The sequence below is a fragment of the Gymnogyps californianus genome, chromosome 2, assembly GCF_018139145.2.
Source record: "Gymnogyps californianus isolate 813 chromosome 2, ASM1813914v2, whole genome shotgun sequence".
In the NCBI taxonomy this organism is placed as follows: domain Eukaryota; kingdom Metazoa; phylum Chordata; class Aves; order Accipitriformes; family Cathartidae; genus Gymnogyps; species Gymnogyps californianus.
Window position 1 is genome coordinate 38,200,457 of NC_059472.1, and position 17,448 is coordinate 38,217,904.

A 17,448-nucleotide genomic window follows, 5' to 3' on the forward strand; every position below is an offset into this window, starting at 1 on the left:
CCAGCTTTGAGCTCCCCGTAGAGGAAAGGCATCGATGAAACCGAGCAACCCCAGTGCAGGGCCACCAAAAAGCTCAGGGAACGGAGGGCTTTCTCTTTGAGGATGGGCTGAAGACAGTGGGCATGTTGAGCTTGGAGAAAGAGAGCATCAGAGGGCTTACGCATGACCTTCCAGCTGGTAGGGGTAGGTTACCGAGTAGAGGAAAGGCCGTCCATTTGTCGGGTGCTTGACCAGAGGGCAAAAGACAGGACAGTGAAATTGAATCAAGGGAAGGGGCAGCAGGATGTGGGTAAGCTCTCTTTGGCCCTGAGGAGAGTCCAGCTGTAGAAGATGACGTCCAAGGAGGTTGTGGAGATTTTCTCTTTGTGGGTTTGCAGGATTTGCCGGGCTAAAGGGTTGAGCAAGGCGGTGTGATGTTGGAGCTGAGTCTGTTTGAAGCAGGATGTTGGAATAGAGGCATCAGGCTGCGCTGTGGATAGGGAAGGGTTGGATGAGTGTGTGACGGGCGAGGTACTGGGCAGGGCCCCATGATTCCTTTGATAGCTCAGCTGGTAGAGTGGAGGACTGTAGGCTCCCTTGCACGGCCATCCTTAGGTCGCTGGTTCAACTCCGGCTCGAAGGAGTGCCCTTTTGGCTCTGGCCCAGACCCTGCGGCACCTTTGCCTTTTGGCCCTGCCCGGGTGGCTCCTCTTCAGGGGCTGCCCGGCCTTGACCTCTTGCCGCAGGTGGCGGAGACGACCAGCCAAGGCGGTTTCAGGTGAACCCTGGGCAGGGGACGGTGGTCCTGAGCACTGGGGTTGTCAGGGGTCAGCTCCAGCAGGAAAGCGAGTGGGTGAGCTGGTGGGGGTGTGAGAGCGAGGCCGCTGGGAGGCCCAGGCTTCGGGTGCAGGGCAGCCTGGGTCAGGGGTGGGTGCCTGGGAGGGGAGAGGACCTCAGGCAGAGGCTGTGGGCTGGGGAATTAGCTCAAGTGGTAGAGCGCTCGCTTAGCATGCGAGAGGCAGCGGGATCGATGCCTGCATTCTCCAACGCTTTTCGTTCCCCTTGCCTGGACACAGGGCCCTTTGCCGGGGGCCCTCTGTCTCCTGGGGGCCGCAGGGAGATCATGGTGTGCCCAGGCTTTACAGAGGCGGCCGACATCCAGGGCTGTACCAAGAGCAGTACGCGCAGTTTCAAGAGACAAATCGATTTTCTCCCTCTTTGCTTGACAGCTGTCAAATGTCATCGCCAGTACTGCATCCAGCTTTGAGCTCCCCGTAGAGGAAAGGCATCGATGAAACGGAGCAACCCCAGTGCAGGGCCACCAAAAAGCTCAGGGAACGGAGGGCTTTCTCTTTGAGGATGGGCTGAGGACAGTGGGCATGTTGAGCTTGGAGAAAGAGAGCATCAGAGGGCTTACGCATGACCTTCCAGCTGGTAGGGGTAGGTTACCGAGTAGAGGAAAGGCCGTCCATTTGTCGGGTGCTTGACCAGAGGGCAAAAGACAGGACAGTGAAATTGAATCAAGGGAAGTGGCAGCAGGATGTGGGTAAGCTCTCTTTGGCCCTGAGGAGAGTCCAGCTGTAGAAGATGACGTCCAAGGAGGTTGTGGAGATTTTCTCTTTGTGGGTTTGCAGGATTTGCCGGGCTAAAGGGTTGAGCAAGGCGGTGTGATGTTGGAGCTGAGTCTGTTTGAAGCAGGATGTTGGAATAGAGGCATCAGGCTGCGCTGTGGATAGGGAAGGGTTGGATGAGTGTGTGACGGGCGAGGTACTGGGCAGGGCCCATGATTCCTTTGATAGCTCAGCTGGTAGAGCGGAGGACTGTAGGCTCCCTTGCACGGCCATCCTTAGGTCGCTGGTTCAACTCCGGCTCGAAGGAGTGCCCTTTTGGCTCTGGCCCAGACCCTGCGGCACCTTTGCCTTTTGGCCCTGCCCGGGTGGCTCCTCTTCAGGGGCTGCCCGGCCTTGACCTCTTGCCGGAGGTGGCGGAGACGACCAGCCAAGGCGGTTTCGGGTGAACCCTGGGCAGGGGACGGTGGTCCTGAGCACTGGGGTTGTCAGGGGTCAGCTCCAGCAGGAAAGCGAGTGGGTGAGTTGGTGGGGGTGTGAGAGCGAGGCCGCTGGGAGGCCCAGGCTTCGGGTGCAGGGCAGCCTGGGTCAGGGGTGGGTGCCTGGGAGGGGAGAGGACCTCAGGCAGAGGCTGTGGGCTGGGGAATTAGCTCAAGTGGTAGAGCGCTCGCTTAGCATGCGAGAGGCAGCAGGATCGATGCCTGCATTCTCCAACGCTTTTCGTTCCCCTTGCCTGGACACAGGGCCCTTTGCCGGGGGCCCTCTGTCTCCTGGGGGCCGCAGGGAGATCATGGTGTGCCCAGGCTTTACAGAGGCGGCCGACATCCGGGGCTGTACCAAGAGCAGAACGCGCAGTTTCAAGAGACAAATCGATTTTCTCCCTCTTTGCTTGACAGCCATCAAATGTCATCGCCAGTACTGCATCCAGCTTTGAGCTCCCCCGTAGAGGAAAGGCATCGATGAAACGGAGCAACCCCAGTGCAGGGCCACCAAAAAGCTCAGGGAACGGAGGGCTTTCTCTTTGAGGATGGGCTGAGGACAGTGGGCATGTTGAGCTTGGAGAAAGAGAGCATCAGAGGGCTTACGCATGACCTTCCAGCTGGTAGGGGTAGGTTACCGAGTAGAGGAAAGGCCGTCCATTTGTCGGGTGCTTGACCAGAGGGCAAAAGACAGGACAGTGAAATTGAATCAAGGGAAGTGGCAGCAGGATGTGGGTAAGCTCTCTTTGGCCCTGAGGAGAGTCCAGCTGTAGAAGATGACGTCCAAGGAGGTTGTGGAGATTTTCTCTTTGTGGGTTTGCAGGATTTGCCGGGCTAAAGGGTTGAGCAAGGCGGTGTGATGTTGGAGCTGAGTCTGTTTGAAGCAGGATGTTGGAATAGAGGCATCAGGCTGCGCTGTGGATAGGGAAGGGTTGGATGAGTGTGTGACGGGCGAGGTACTGGGCAGGGCCCCATGATTCCTTCGATAGCTCAGCTGGTAGAGCGGAGGACTGTAGGCTCCCTTGCACGGCCATCCTTAGGTCGCTGGTTCAACTCCGGCTCGAAGGAGTGCCCTTTTGGCTCTGGCCCAGACCCTGCGGCACCTTTGCCTTTTGGCCCTGCCCGGGTGGCTCCTCTTCAGGGGCTGCCCGGCCTTGACCTCTTGCCGCAGGTGGCGGAGACGACCAGCCAAGGCGGTTTCAGGTGAACCCTGGGCAGGGGACGGTGGTCCTGAGCACTGGGGTTGTCAGGGGTCAGCTCCAGCAGGAAAGCGAGTGGGTGAGCTGGTGGGGGTGTGAGAGCGAGGCCGCTGGGAGGCCCAGGCTTCGGGTGCAGGGCAGCCTGGGTCAGGGGTGGGTGCCTGGGAGGGGAGAGGACCTCAGGCAGAGGCTGTGGGCTGGGGAATTAGCTCAAGTGGTAGAGCGCTCGCTTAGCATGCGAGAGGCAGCGGGATCGATGCCCGCATTCTCCAACGCTTTTCGTTCCCCTTGCCTGGACACAGGGCCCTTTGCCGCTGGGGGCTGTGGGGAGCTCACGGTGTACCTGGGCTGCACAGTAGAGGACAGCATCCAGGGCTGCACCAAGAGCAGCACGGGCTCTGGATCGAGGGAAGGCATTCTCCACATTTGCTCGGCATCTCATCGATGGCATCTAGAGTAATGTGCCCAGCTTTGGGCCTCTGTGTAGAAGACAGATGTTGGCCAAGTGCAGCGACCCCAGAGCAAGGCCACCAGGACGGTTGGGAGCAGGCGCACTTGCCCTGTGAGGCGGTGCCAGTGAATGTGGGCTTGTCCAGAGCCTGGAGAAGAGAGGGCTTTGGGGGAGATAAGCAGCAGCTTTCAAATGCCTATCATCAGGAGGTTATTGATTCAACAGTTAGGCCTTTTACTGTGGTGACTGGCGGAGGAATGAGAAACAACAGGCCACAGCTGAAGCAGGACAGGTTCAATTTCTTCTCCCCTCGGGACAGCCAGGCAGGAGAAGCGGGGTGTCCCGGAGGGCTCTGCACTCTCCATGCTTGGAGGTTGGCATGAGCTGACTGGCTGAAGCCTTGAGCAAGCTGCTGCGGTCTCTGAGCTGGGGGTGCTGGGAGGAGGATGCTGGAACAGACACGTGCTGAGGTCTCATCCAAGCTGATTTCTTTGACAGCTCTGTCACGGAGGCAGAGCTGGGAGAGGGCCCTGCCGGTCCATCGATACCTCTGCTGGTGGAGCGGAGGACTGCAGGCTCCTCGCACGGCTACCATTACGTCTCATCCGGGCCCTGAGTGCCCTAACAGGCCTGAACGGCCCTGACCAGCCTCACACGGGGCGTCCACCTCCACCCATGGCTCCAGCAGCTCCATTTGCGTTCAGCTCTGGGCCTTCACTCTCTTTCTGAGCTATACAGTAGGAGTCCTGGCCTCTAGCTCAGCCATGGCCCCGGCCATGGAGGTGTCCAGCCACAGCGACCCTCCATCCAGACGCTGACGTGCAGAGAGATGTTGTGTCTTGACCTCATCCCTGGCTTGACAGTCTGGACCTGCCTGGCGCTCACTGGACGTGATCGTCCCGCTGACCTGTGCAGTGACCTCCTGGCATGCAGTTGTGCCTGCCTCACGGTGACGATAGCACCTTCTGTTCTGGACGCTCGCTTGGAGTGAGCCACGATGGCTGGGTCTGCCCTGGGCAGGGGTTGTGGGCCTGAGGGGTTGTGGACAATGTGGGTCTAAGACAAGGCTTTCTTTTTTCCTGCTGAGGAGAGTCATGCGGGCATGCAGGAGTGGTGTGAGAGCTGAATGGTTGGATGAGTGTGGGATGAAGGCGTGAGGTGTCAAGGTCCCACGATAGCTTCGATAGCTCAGCTGGCAGAGCGGAGGACTGTAGGCTCCCTTGCACGGCCATCCTTAGGTTGCTGGTTCAACTCCGGCTCGAAGGAGTGCCCTTCGGCTCTGGCCCAGACCCTGCGGCACCTTTGCCTTTTGGCCCTGCCCGGGTGGCTCCCCCTCAAGGGCCGCCCGGCCTTGACCTCTTGCCGGAGGTGGCGGAGACGACCAGCCAAGGCGGTTTCGGGTGAACCCTGGGCAGGGGACGGTGGTCCTGAGCACTGGGGTTGTCAGGGGTCAGCTCCAGCAGGAAAGCGAGTGGGTGAGTTGGTGGGGGTGTGAGAGCGAGGCCGCTGGGAGGCCCAGGCTTCGGGTGCAGGGCAGCCTGGGTCAGGGGTGGGTGCCTGGGAGGGGAGAGGACCTCAGGCAGAGGCTGTGGGCTGGGGAATTAGCTCAAGTGGTAGAGCGCTCGCTTAGCATGCGAGAGGCAGCGGGATCGATGCCTGCATTCTCCAACGCTTTTCGTTCCCCTTGCCTGGACACAGGGCCCTTTGCCGGGGGCCCTCTGTCTCCTGGGGGCCGCAGGGAGATCATGGTGTGCCCAGGCTTTACAGAGGCGGCCGACATCCAGGGCTGTACCAAGAGCAGTACGCGCAGTTTCAAGAGACAAATCGATTTTCTCCCTCTTTGCTTGACAGCTGTCAAATGTCATCGCCAGTACTGCATCCAGCTTTGAGCTCCCCCGTAGAGGAAAGGCATCGATGAAACGGAGCAACCCCAGTGCAGGGCCACCAAAAAGCTCAGGGAACGGAGGGCTTTCTCTTTGAGGATGGGCTGAGGACAGTGGGCATGTTGAGCTTGGAGAAAGAGAGCATCAGAGGGCTTACGCATGACCTTCCAGCTGGTAGGGGTAGGTTACCGAGTAGAGGAAAGGCCGTCCATTTGTCGGGTGCTTGACCAGAGGGCAAAAGACAGGACAGTGAAATTGAATCAAGGGAAGTGGCAGCAGGATGTGGGTAAGCTCTCTTTGGCCCTGAGGAGAGTCCAGCTGTAGAAGATGACGTCCAAGGAGGTTGTGGAGATTTTCTCTTTGTGGGTTTGCAGGATTTGCCGGGCTAAAGGGTTGAGCAAGGCGGTGTGATGTTGGAGCTGAGTCTGTTTGAAGCAGGATGTTGGAATAGAGGCATCAGGCTGCGCTGTGGATAGGGAAGGGTTGGATGAGTGTGTGACGGGCGAGGTACTGGGCAGGGCCCCATGATTCCTTTGATAGCTCAGCTGGTAGAGCGGAGGACTGTAGGCTCCCTTGCACGGCCATCCTTAGGTCGCTGGTTCAACTCCGGCTCGAAGGAGTGCCCTTTTGGCTCTGGCCCAGACCCTGCGGCACCTTTGCCTTTTGGCCCTGCCCGGGTGGCTCCTCTTCAGGGGCTGCCCGGCCTTGACCTCTTGCCGGAGGTGGCGGAGACGACCAGCCAAGGCGGTTTCGGGTGAACCCTGGGCAGGGGACGGTGGTCCTGAGCACTGGGGTTGTCAGGGGTCAGCTCCAGCAGGAAAGCGAGTGGGTGAGTTGGTGGGGGTGTGAGAGCGAGGCCGCTGGGAGGCCCAGGCTTCGGGTGCAGGGCAGCCTGGGTCAGGGGTGGGTGCCTGGGAGGGGAGAGGACCTCAGGCAGAGGCTGTGGGCTGGGGAATTAGCTCAAGTGGTAGAGCGCTCGCTTAGCATGCGAGAGGCAGCAGGATCGATGCCTGCATTCTCCAACGCTTTTCGTTCCCCTTGCCTGGACACAGGGCCCTTTGCCGGGGGCCCTCTGTCTCCTGGGGGCCGCAGGGAGATCATGGTGTGCCCAGGCTTTACAGAGGCGGCCGACATCCGGGGCTGTACCAAGAGCAGAACGCGCAGTTTCAAGAGACAAATCGATTTTCTCCCTCTTTGCTTGACAGCCATCAAATGTCATCGCCAGTACTGCATCCAGCTTTGAGCTCCCCCGTAGAGGAAAGGCATCGATGAAACGGAGCAACCCCAGTGCAGGGCCACCAAAAAGCTCAGGGAACGGAGGGCTTTCTCTTTGAGGATGGGCTGAGGACAGTGGGCATGTTGAGCTTGGAGAAAGAGAGCATCAGAGGGCTTACGCATGACCTTCCAGCTGGTAGGGGTAGGTTACCGAGTAGAGGAAAGGCCGTCCATTTGTCGGGTGCTTGACCAGAGGGCAAAAGACAGGACAGTGAAATTGAATCAAGGGAAGTGGCAGCAGGATGTGGGTAAGCTCTCTTTGGCCCTGAGGAGAGTCCAGCTGTAGAAGATGACGTCCAAGGAGGTTGTGGAGATTTTCTCTTTGTGGGTTTGCAGGATTTGCCGGGCTAAAGGGTTGAGCAAGGCGGTGTGATGTTGGAGCTGAGTCTGTTTGAAGCAGGATGTTGGAATAGAGGCATCAGGCTGCGCTGTGGATAGGGAAGGGTTGGATGAGTGTGTGACGGGCGAGGTACTGGGCAGGGCCCCATGATTCCTTCGATAGCTCAGCTGGTAGAGCGGAGGACTGTAGGCTCCCTTGCACGGCCATCCTTAGGTCGCTGGTTCAACTCCGGCTCGAAGGAGTGCCCTTTTGGCTCTGGCCCAGACCCTGCGGCACCTTTGCCTTTTGGCCCTGCCCGGGTGGCTCCTCTTCAGGGGCTGCCCGGCCTTGACCTCTTGCCGCAGGTGGCGGAGACGACCAGCCAAGGCGGTTTCAGGTGAACCCTGGGCAGGGGACGGTGGTCCTGAGCACTGGGGTTGTCAGGGGTCAGCTCCAGCAGGAAAGCGAGTGGGTGAGCTGGTGGGGGTGTGAGAGCGAGGCCGCTGGGAGGCCCAGGCTTCGGGTGCAGGGCAGCCTGGGTCAGGGGTGGGTGCCTGGGAGGGGAGAGGACCTCAGGCAGAGGCTGTGGGCTGGGGAATTAGCTCAAGTGGTAGAGCGCTCGCTTAGCATGCGAGAGGCAGCGGGATCGATGCCCGCATTCTCCAACGCTTTTCGTTCCCCTTGCCTGGACACAGGGCCCTTTGCCGCTGGGGGCTGTGGGGAGCTCACGGTGTACCTGGGCTGCACAGTAGAGGACAGCATCCAGGGCTGCACCAAGAGCAGCACGGGCTCTGGATCGAGGGAAGGCATTCTCCACATTTGCTCGGCATCTCATCGATGGCATCTAGAGTAATGTGCCCAGCTTTGGGCCTCTGTGTAGAAGACAGATGTTGGCCAAGTGCAGCGACCCCAGAGCAAGGCCACCAGGACGGTTGGGAGCAGGCGCACTTGCCCTGTGAGGCGGTGCCAGTGAATGTGGGCTTGTCCAGAGCCTGGAGAAGAGAGGGCTTTGGGGGAGATAAGCAGCAGCTTTCAAATGCCTATCATCAGGAGGTTATTGATTCAACAGTTAGGCCTTTTACTGTGGTGACTGGCGGAGGAATGAGAAACAACAGGCCACAGCTGAAGCAGGACAGGTTCAATTTCTTCTCCCCTCGGGACAGCCAGGCAGGAGAAGCGGGGTGTCCCGGAGGGCTCTGCACTCTCCATGCTTGGAGGTTGGCATGAGCTGACTGGCTGAAGCCTTGAGCAAGCTGCTGCGGTCTCTGAGCTGGGGGTGCTGGGAGGAGGATGCTGGAACAGACACGTGCTGAGGTCTCATCCAAGCTGATTTCTTTGACAGCTCTGTCACGGAGGCAGAGCTGGGAGAGGGCCCTGCCGGTCCATCGATACCTCTGCTGGTGGAGCGGAGGACTGCAGGCTCCCTCGCACGGCTACCATTACGTCTCATCCGGGCCCTGAGTGCCCTAACAGGCCTGAACGGCCCTGACCAGCCTCACACGGGGCGTCCACCTCCACCCATGGCTCCAGCAGCTCCATTTGCGTTCAGCTCTGGGCCTTCACTCTCTTTCTGAGCTATACAGTAGGAGTCCTGGCCTCTAGCTCAGCCATGGCCCCGGCCATGGAGGTGTCCAGCCACAGCGACCCTCATCCAGACGCTGACGTGCAGAGAGATGTTGTGTCTTGACCTCATCCCTGGCTTGACAGTCTGGACCTGCCTGGCGCTCACTGGACGTGATCGTCCCGCTGACCTGTGCAGTGACCTCCTGGCATGCAGTTGTGCCTGCCTCACGGTGACGATAGCACCTTCTGTTCTGGACGCTCGCTTGGAGTGAGCCACGATGGCTGGGTCTGCCCTGGGCAGGGGTTGTGGGCCTGAGGGGTTGTGGACAATGTGGGTCTAAGACAAGGCTTTCTTTTTTCCTGCTGAGGAGAGTCATGCGGGCATGCAGGAGTGGTGTGAGAGCTGAATGGTTGGATGAGTGTGGGATGAAGGCGTGAGGTGTCAAGGTCCCACGATAGCTTCGATAGCTCAGCTGGCAGAGCGGAGGACTGTAGGCTCCCTTGCACGGCCATCCTTAGGTTGCTGGTTCAACTCCGGCTCGAAGGAGTGCCCTTCGGCTCTGGCCCAGACCCTGCGGCACCTTTGCCTTTTGGCCCTGCCCGGGTGGCTCCCCTCAAGGGCCGCCGGCCTTGACCTCTTGCCGGAGGTGGCGGAGACGACCAGCCAAGGCGGTTTCGGGTGAACCCTGGGCAGGGGACGGTGGTCCTGAGCACTGGGGTTGTCAGGGGTCAGCTCCAGCAGGAAAGCGAGTGGGTGAGTTGGTGGGGGTGTGAGAGCGAGGCCGCTGGGAGGCCCAGGCTTCGGGTGCAGGGCAGCCTGGGTCAGGGGTGGGTGCCTGGGAGGGGAGAGGACCTCAGGCAGAGGCTGTGGGCTGGGGAATTAGCTCAAGTGGTAGAGCGCTCGCTTAGCATGCGAGAGGCAGCAGGATCGATGCCTGCATTCTCCAACGCTTTTCATTCCCCTTGCCTGGACACAGGGCCCTTTGCCGGGGGCCCTCTGTCTCCTGGGGGCCGCAGGGAGATCATGGTGTGCCCAGGCTTTACAGAGGCGGCCGACATCCAGGGCTGTACCAAGAGCAGAACGCGCAGTTTCAAGAGACAAATCGATTTTCTCCCTCTTTGCTTGACAGCCATCAAATGTCATCGCCAGTACTGCATCCAGCTTTGAGCTCCCCCGTAGAGGAAAGGCATCGATGAAACCGAGCAACCCCAGTGCAGGGCCACCAAAAAGCTCAGAGAACGGAGGGCTTTCTCTTTGAGGATGGGCTGAGGACAGTGGGCATGTTGAGCTTGGAGAAAGAGAGCATCAGAGGGCTTACGCATGACCTTCCAGCTGGTAGGGGTAGGTTACCGAGTAGAGGAAAGGCCGTCCATTTGTCGGGTGCTTGACCAGAGGGCAAAAGACAGGACAGTGAAATTGAATCAAGGGAAGTGGCAGCAGGATGTGGGTAAGCTCTCTTTGGCCCTGAGGAGAGTCCAGCTGTAGAAGATGACGTCCAAGGAGGTTGTGGAGATTTTCTCTTTGTGGGTTTGCAGGATTTGCCGGGCTAAAGGGTTGAGCAAGGCGGTGTGATGTTGGAGCTGAGTCTGTTTGAAGCAGGATGTTGGAATAGAGGCATCAGGCTGCGCTGTGGATAGGGAAGGGTTGGATGAGTGTGTGACGGGCGAGGTACTGGGCAGGGCCCCATGATTCCTTCGATAGCTCAGCTGGTAGAGCGGAGGACTGTAGGCTCCTTGCACGGCCATCCTTAGGTCGCTGGTTCAACTCCGGCTCGAAGGAGTGCCCTTTTGGCTCTGGCCCAGACCCTGCGGCACCTTTGCCTTTTGGCCCTGCCCGGGTGGCTCCTCTTCAGGGGCTGCCCGGCCTTGACCTCTTGCCGCAGGTGGCGGAGACGACCAGCCAAGGCGGTTTCAGGTGAACCCTGGGCAGGGGACGGTGGTCCTGAGCACTGGGGTTGTCAGGGGTCAGCTCCAGCAGGAAAGCGAGTGGGTGAGCTGGTGGGGGTGTGAGAGCGAGGCCGCTGGGAGGCCCAGGCTTCGGGTGCAGGGCAGCCTGGGTCAGGGGTGGGTGCCTGGGAGGGGAGAGGACCTCAGGCAGAGGCTGTGGGCTGGGGAATTAGCTCAAGTGGTAGAGCGCTCGCTTAGCATGCGAGAGGCAGCGGGATCGATGCCCGCATTCTCCAACGCTTTTCGTTCCCCTTGCCTGGACACAGGGCCCTTTGCCGCTGGGGGCTGTGGGGAGCTCACGGTGTACCTGGGCTGCACAGTAGAGGACAGCATCCAGGGCTGCACCAAGAGCAGCACGGGCTCTGGATCGAGGGAAGGCATTCTCCACATTTGCTCGGCATCTCATCGATGGCATCTAGAGTAATGTGCCCAGCTTTGGGCTCTGTGTAGAAGACAGATGTTGGCCAAGTGCAGCGACCCCAGAGCAAGGCCACCAGGACGGTTGGGAGCAGGCGCACTTGCCCTGTGAGGCGGTGCCAGTGAATGTGGGCTTGTCCAGAGCCTGGAGAGAGAGGGCTTTGGGGGAGATAAGCAGCAGCTTTCAAATGCCTATCATCAGGAGGTTATTGATTCAAACAGTTAGGCCTTTTACTGTGGTGACTGGCGGAGGAATGAGAAACAACAGGCCACAGCTGAAGCAGGACAGGTTCAATTTCTTCTCCCTCGGGACAGCCAGGCAGGAGAAGCGGGGTGTCCCGGAGGGCTCTGCACTCTCCATGCTTGGAGGTTGGCATGAGCTGACTGGCTGAAGCCTTGAGCAAGCTGCTGCGGTCTCTGAGCTGGGGGTGCTGGGAGGAGGATGCTGGAACAGACACGTGCTGAGGTCTCATCCAAGCTGATTTCTTTGACAGCTCTGTCACGGAGGCAGAGCTGGGAGAGGGCCCTGCCGGTCATCGATACCTCTGCTGGTGGAGCGGAGGACTGCAGGCTCCCTCGCACGGCTACCATTACGTCTCATCCGGGCCCTGAGTGCCCTAACAGGCCTGAACGGCCCTGACCAGCCTCACACGGGGCGTCCACCTCCACCCATGGCTCCAGCAGCTCCATTTGCGTTCGCTCTGGGCTTCACTCTCTTTCTGAGCTATACAGTAGGAGTCCTGGCCTCTAGCTCAGCCATGGCCCGGCCATGGAGGTGTCCAGCCACAGCGACCCTCCATCCAGACGCTGACGTGCAGAGAGATGTTGTGTCTTGACCTCATCCCTGGCTTGACAGTCTGGACCTGCCTGGCGCTCACTGGACGTGATCGTCCCGCTGACCTGTGCAGTGACCTCCTGGCATGCAGTTGTGCCTGCCTCACGGTGACGATAGCACCTTCTGTTCTGGACGCTCGCTTGGAGTGAGCCACGATGGCTGGGTCTGCCCTGGGCAGGGGTTGTGGGCCTGAGGGGTTGTGGACAATGTGGGTCTAAGACAAGGCTTTCTTTTTTCCTGCTGAGGAGAGTCATGCGGGCATGCAGGAGTGGTGTGAGAGCTGAATGGTTGGATGAGTGTGGGATGAAGGCGTGAGGTGTCAAGGTCCCACGATAGCTTCGATAGCTCAGCTGGCAGAGCGGAGGACTGTAGGCTCCTTGCACGGCCATCCTTAGGTTGCTGGTTCAACTCCGGCTCGAAGGAGTGCCCTTCGGCTCTGGCCCAGACCCTGCGGCACCTTTGCCTTTTGGCCCTGCCCGGGTGGCTCCCCCTCAAGGGCCGCCCGGCCTTGACCTCTTGCCGGAGGTGGCGGAGACGACCAGCCAAGGCGGTTTCGGGTGAACCCTGGGCAGGGGACGGTGGTCCTGAGCACTGGGGTTGTCAGGGGTCAGCTCCAGCAGGAAAGCGAGTGGGTGAGTTGGTGGGGGTGTGAGAGCGAGGCCGCTGGGAGGCCCAGGCTTCGGGTGCAGGGCAGCCTGGGTCAGGGGTGGGTGCCTGGGAGGGGAGAGGACCTCAGGCAGAGGCTGTGGGCTGGGGAATTAGCTCAAGTGGTAGAGCGCTCGCTTAGCATGCGAGAGGCAGCAGGATCGATGCCTGCATTCTCCAACGCTTTTCGTTCCCCTTGCCTGGACACAGGCCTTTCCGGGGGCCCTCTGTCTCCTGGGGGCCGCAGGGAGATCATGGTGTGCCCAGGCTTTACAGAGGCGGCCGACATCCAGGGCTGTACCAAGAGCAGTACGCGCAGTTTCAAGAGACAAATCGATTTTCTCCCTCTTTGCTTGACAGCCATCAAATGTCATCGCCAGTACTGCATCCAGCTTTGAGCTCCCCCGTAGAGGAAAGGCATCGATGAAACGGAGCAACCCCAGTGCAGGGCCACCAAAAAGCTCAGGGAACGGAGGGCTTTCTCTTTGAGGATGGGCTGAGGACAGTGGGCATGTTGAGCTTGGAGAAAGAGAGCATCAGAGGGCTTACGCATGACCTTCCAGCTGGTAGGGGTAGGTTACCGAGTAGAGGAAAGGCCGTCCATTTGTCGGGTGCTTGACCAGAGGGCAAAAGACAGGACAGTGAAATTGAATCAAGGGAAGTGGCAGCAGGATGTGGTAAGCTCTCTTTGGCCCTGAGGAGAGTCCAGCTGTAGAAGATGACGTCCAAGGAGGTTGTGGAGATTTTCTCTTTGTGGGTTTGCAGGATTTGCCGGGCTAAAGGGTTGAGCAAGGCGGTGTGATGTTGGAGCTGAGTCTGTTTGAAGCAGGATGTTGGAATAGAGGCATCAGGCTGCGCTGTGGATAGGGAAGGGTTGGATGAGTGTGTGACGGGCGAGGTACTGGGCAGGGCCCCATGATTCCTTTGATAGCTCAGCTGGTAGAGCGGAGGACTGTAGGCTCCCTTGCACGGCCATCCTTAGGTCGCTGGTTCAACTCCGGCTCGAAGGAGTGCCCTTTTGGCTCTGGCCCAGACCCTGCGGCACCTTTGCCTTTTGGCCCTGCCCGGGTGGCTCCTCTTCAGGGGCTGCCCGGCCTTGACCTCTTGCCGGAGGTGGCGGAGACGACCAGCCAAGGCGGTTTCGGGTGAACCCTGGGCAGGGGACGGTGGTCCTGAGCACTGGGGTTGTCAGGGGTCAGCTCCAGCAGGAAAGCGAGTGGGTGAGTTGGTGGGGGTGTGAGAGCGAGGCCGCTGGGAGGCCCAGGCTTCGGGTGCAGGGCAGCCTGGGTCAGGGGTGGGTGCCTGGGAGGGGAGAGGACCTCAGGCAGAGGCTGTGGGCTGGGGAATTAGCTCAAGTGGTAGAGCGCTCGCTTAGCATGCGAGAGGCAGCAGGATCGATGCCTGCATTCTCCAACGCTTTTCGTTCCCCTTGCCTGGACACAGGGCCCTTTGCCGGGGCCCTCTGTCTCCTGGGGGCCGCAGGGAGATCATGGTGTGCCCAGGCTTTACAGAGGCGGCCGACATCCGGGGCTGTACCAAGAGCAGAACGCGCAGTTTCAAGAGACAAATCGATTTTCTCCCTCTTTGCTTGACAGCCATCAAATGTCATCGCCAGTACTGCATCCAGCTTTGAGCTCCCCCGTAGAGGAAAGGCATCGATGAAACGGAGCAACCCCAGTGCAGGGCCACCAAAAAGCTCAGGGAACGGAGGGCTTTCTCTTTGAGGATGGGCTGAGGACAGTGGGCATGTTGAGCTTGGAGAAAGAGAGCATCAGAGGGCTTACGCATGACCTTCCAGCTGGTAGGGGTAGGTTACCGAGTAGAGGAAAGGCCGTCCATTTGTCGGGTGCTTGACCAGAGGGCAAAAGACAGGACAGTGAAATTGAATCAAGGGAAGTGGCAGCAGGATGTGGGTAAGCTCTCTTTGGCCCTGAGGAGAGTCCAGCTGTAGAAGATGACGTCCAAGGAGGTTGTGGAGATTTTCTCTTTGTGGGTTTGCAGGATTTGCCGGGCTAAAGGGTTGAGCAAGGCGGTGTGATGTTGGAGCTGAGTCTGTTTGAAGCAGGATGTTGGAATAGAGGCATCAGGCTGCGCTGTGGATAGGGAAGGGTTGGATGAGTGTGTGACGGGCGAGGTACTGGGCAGGGCCCCATGATTCCTTCGATAGCTCAGCTGGTAGAGCGGAGGACTGTAGGCTCCCTTGCACGGCCATCCTTAGGTCGCTGGTTCAACTCCGGCTCGAAGGAGTGCCCTTTTGGCTCTGGCCCAGACCCTGCGGCACCTTTGCCTTTTGGCCCTGCCCGGGTGGCTCCTCTTCAGGGGCTGCCCGGCCTTGACCTCTTGCCGCAGGTGGCGGAGACGACCAGCCAAGGCGGTTTCAGGTGAACCCTGGGCAGGGGACGGTGGTCCTGAGCACTGGGTTGTCAGGGGTCAGCTCCAGCAGGAAAGCGAGTGGGTGAGCTGGTGGGGGTGTGAGAGCGAGGCCGCTGGGAGGCCCAGGCTTCGGGTGCAGGGCAGCCTGGGTCAGGGGTGGGTGCCTGGGAGGGGAGAGGACCTCAGGCAGAGGCTGTGGGCTGGGGAATTAGCTCAAGTGGTAGAGCGCTCGCTTAGCATGCGAGAGGCAGCGGGATCGATGCCCGCATTCTCCAACGCTTTTCGTTCCCCTTGCCTGGACACAGGGCCCTTTGCCGCTGGGGGCTGTGGGGAGCTCACGGTGTACCTGGGCTGCACAGTAGAGGACAGCATCCAGGGCTGCACCAAGAGCAGCACGGGCTCTGGATCGAGGGAAGGCATTCTCCACATTTGCTCGGCATCTCATCGATGGCATCTAGAGTAATGTGCCCAGCTTTGGGCCTCTGTGTAGAAGACAGATGTTGGCCAAGTGCAGCGACCCCAGAGCAAGGCCACCAGGACGGTTGGGAGCAGGCGCACTTGCCCTGTGAGGCGGTGCCAGTGAATGTGGGCTTGTCCAGAGCCTGGAGAAGAGAGGGCTTTGGGGGAGATAAGCAGCAGCTTTCAAATGCCTATCATCAGGAGGTTATTGATTCAACAGTTAGGCCTTTTACTGTGGTGACTGGCGGAGGAATGAGAAACAACAGGCCACAGCTGAAGCAGGACAGGTTCAATTTCTTCTCCCCTCGGGACAGCCAGGCAGGAGAAGCGGGGTGTCCCGGAGGGCTCTGCACTCTCCATGCTTGGAGGTTGGCATGAGCTGACTGGCTGAAGCCTTGAGCAAGCTGCTGCGGTCTCTGAGCTGGGGGTGCTGGGAGGAGGATGCTGGAACAGACACGTGCTGAGGTCTCATCCAAGCTGATTTCTTTGACAGCTCTGTCACGGAGGCAGAGCTGGGAGAGGGCCCTGCCGGTCCATCGATACCTCTGCTGGTGGAGCGGAGGACTGCAGGCTCCCTCGCACGGCTACCATTACGTCTCATCCGGGCCCTGAGTGCCCTAACAGGCCTGAACGGCCCTGACCAGCCTCACACGGGGCGTCCACCTCCACCCATGGCTCCAGCAGCTCCATTTGCGTTCAGCTCTGGGCCTTCACTCTCTTTCTGAGCTATACAGTAGGAGTCCTGGCCTCTAGCTCAGCCATGGCCCCGGCCATGGAGGTGTCCAGCCACAGCGACCCTCCATCCAGACGCTGACGTGCAGAGAGATGTTGTGTCTTGACCTCATCCCTGGCTTGACAGTCTGGACCTGCCTGGCGCTCACTGGACGTGATCGTCCCGCTGACCTGTGCAGTGACCTCCTGGCATGCAGTTGTGCCTGCCTCACGGTGACGATAGCACCTTCTGTTCTGGACGCTCGCTTGGAGTGAGCCACGATGGCTGGGTCTGCCCTGGGCAGGGGTTGTGGGCCTGAGGGGTTGTGGACAATGTGGGTCTAAGACAAGGCTTTCTTTTTTCCTGCTGAGGAGAGTCATGCGGGCATGCAGGAGTGGTGTGAGAGCTGAATGGTTGGATGAGTGTGGGATGAAGGCGTGAGGTGTCAAGGTCCCACGATAGCTTCGATAGCTCAGCTGGCAGAGCGGAGGACTGTAGGCTCCCTTGCACGGCCATCCTTAGGTTGCTGGTTCAACTCCGGCTCGAAGGAGTGCCCTTCGGCTCTGGCCCAGACCCTGCGGCACCTTTGCCTTTTGGCCCTGCCCGGGTGGCTCCCCCTCAAGGGCCGCCCGGCCTTGACCTCTTGCCGGAGGTGGCGGAGACGACCAGCCAAGGCGGTTTCGGGTGAACCCTGGGCAGGGGACGGTGGTCCTGAGCACTGGGGTTGTCAGGGGTCAGCTCCAGCAGGAAAGCGAGTGGGTGAGTTGGTGGGGTGTGAGAGCGAGGCCGCTGGGAGGCCCAGGCTTCGGGTGCAGGGCAGCCTGGGTCAGGGTGGGTGCCTGGGAGGGGAGAGGACCTCAGGCAGAGGCTGTGGGCTGGGGAATTAGCTCAAGTGGTAGAGCGCTCGCTTAGCATGCGAGAGGCAGCAGGATCGATGCCTGCATTCTCCAACGCTTTTCATTCCCCTTGCCTGGACACAGGGCCCTTTGCCGGGGCCCTCTGTCTCCTGGGGGCCGCAGGGAGATCATGGTGTGCCCAGGCTTTACAGAGGCGGCCGACATCCAGGGCTGTACCAAGAGCAGAACGCGCAGTTTCAAGAGACAAATCGATTTTCTCCCTCTTTGCTTGACAGCCATCAAATGTCATCGCCAGTACTGCATCCAGCTTTGAGCTCCCCCGTAGAGGAAAGGCATCGATGAAACCGAGCAACCCAGTGCAGGGCCACCAAAAAGCTCAGAGAACGGAGGGCTTTCTCTTTGAGGATGGGCTGAGGACAGTGGGCATGTTGAGCTTGGAGAAAGAGAGCATCAGAGGGCTTACGCATGACCTTCCAGCTGGTAGGGG

At 59.8% G+C, this 17,448-nt stretch overlaps 1 protein-coding gene and 13 non-coding genes across 14 annotated transcripts in view; 13 read left to right on the plus strand and 1 right to left on the minus strand.

Moving 5' to 3' along the window:
• The window catches only part of DNAJC5B (DnaJ heat shock protein family (Hsp40) member C5 beta), a 68,663-nt gene that overhangs the window by 34,157 nt on the left and 17,058 nt on the right, over nt 1–17,448 (minus strand). The gene's annotated exons all lie outside the window — the stretch shown is intronic.
• TRNAY-GUA (transfer RNA tyrosine (anticodon GUA)) lies at nt 534–622 on the plus strand. Its single transcript is given in 2 exon segments — nt 534–570; nt 587–622. It is a non-coding gene; the product is annotated as a tRNA-Tyr (tRNA).
• TRNAY-GUA (transfer RNA tyrosine (anticodon GUA)) lies at nt 1,769–1,857 on the plus strand. The gene is given in 2 exon segments: nt 1,769–1,805; nt 1,822–1,857. It is a non-coding gene; the product is annotated as a tRNA-Tyr (tRNA).
• Nucleotides 3,006–3,094, plus strand: TRNAY-GUA (transfer RNA tyrosine (anticodon GUA)). The gene is given in 2 exon segments: nt 3,006–3,042; nt 3,059–3,094. It is a non-coding gene; the product is annotated as a tRNA-Tyr (tRNA).
• Nucleotides 3,425–3,497, plus strand: TRNAA-AGC (transfer RNA alanine (anticodon AGC)). Its single transcript has one exon. It is a non-coding gene; the product is annotated as a tRNA-Ala (tRNA).
• On the plus strand, nt 6,090–6,178 carry TRNAY-GUA (transfer RNA tyrosine (anticodon GUA)). Its single transcript is given in 2 exon segments — nt 6,090–6,126; nt 6,143–6,178. It is a non-coding gene; the product is annotated as a tRNA-Tyr (tRNA).
• On the plus strand, nt 7,327–7,415 carry TRNAY-GUA (transfer RNA tyrosine (anticodon GUA)). The gene is given in 2 exon segments: nt 7,327–7,363; nt 7,380–7,415. It is a non-coding gene; the product is annotated as a tRNA-Tyr (tRNA).
• Nucleotides 7,746–7,818, plus strand: TRNAA-AGC (transfer RNA alanine (anticodon AGC)). The gene has a single exon. It is a non-coding gene; the product is annotated as a tRNA-Ala (tRNA).
• Nucleotides 10,409–10,496, plus strand: TRNAY-GUA (transfer RNA tyrosine (anticodon GUA)). Its single transcript is given in 2 exon segments — nt 10,409–10,445; nt 10,461–10,496. It is a non-coding gene; the product is annotated as a tRNA-Tyr (tRNA).
• TRNAA-AGC (transfer RNA alanine (anticodon AGC)) lies at nt 10,827–10,899 on the plus strand. The gene has a single exon. It is a non-coding gene; the product is annotated as a tRNA-Ala (tRNA).
• Nucleotides 13,482–13,570, plus strand: TRNAY-GUA (transfer RNA tyrosine (anticodon GUA)). The gene is given in 2 exon segments: nt 13,482–13,518; nt 13,535–13,570. It is a non-coding gene; the product is annotated as a tRNA-Tyr (tRNA).
• TRNAY-GUA (transfer RNA tyrosine (anticodon GUA)) lies at nt 14,718–14,806 on the plus strand. The gene is given in 2 exon segments: nt 14,718–14,754; nt 14,771–14,806. It is a non-coding gene; the product is annotated as a tRNA-Tyr (tRNA).
• TRNAA-AGC (transfer RNA alanine (anticodon AGC)) lies at nt 15,136–15,208 on the plus strand. The gene has a single exon. It is a non-coding gene; the product is annotated as a tRNA-Ala (tRNA).
• Nucleotides 16,982–17,054, plus strand: TRNAA-AGC (transfer RNA alanine (anticodon AGC)). The gene has a single exon. It is a non-coding gene; the product is annotated as a tRNA-Ala (tRNA).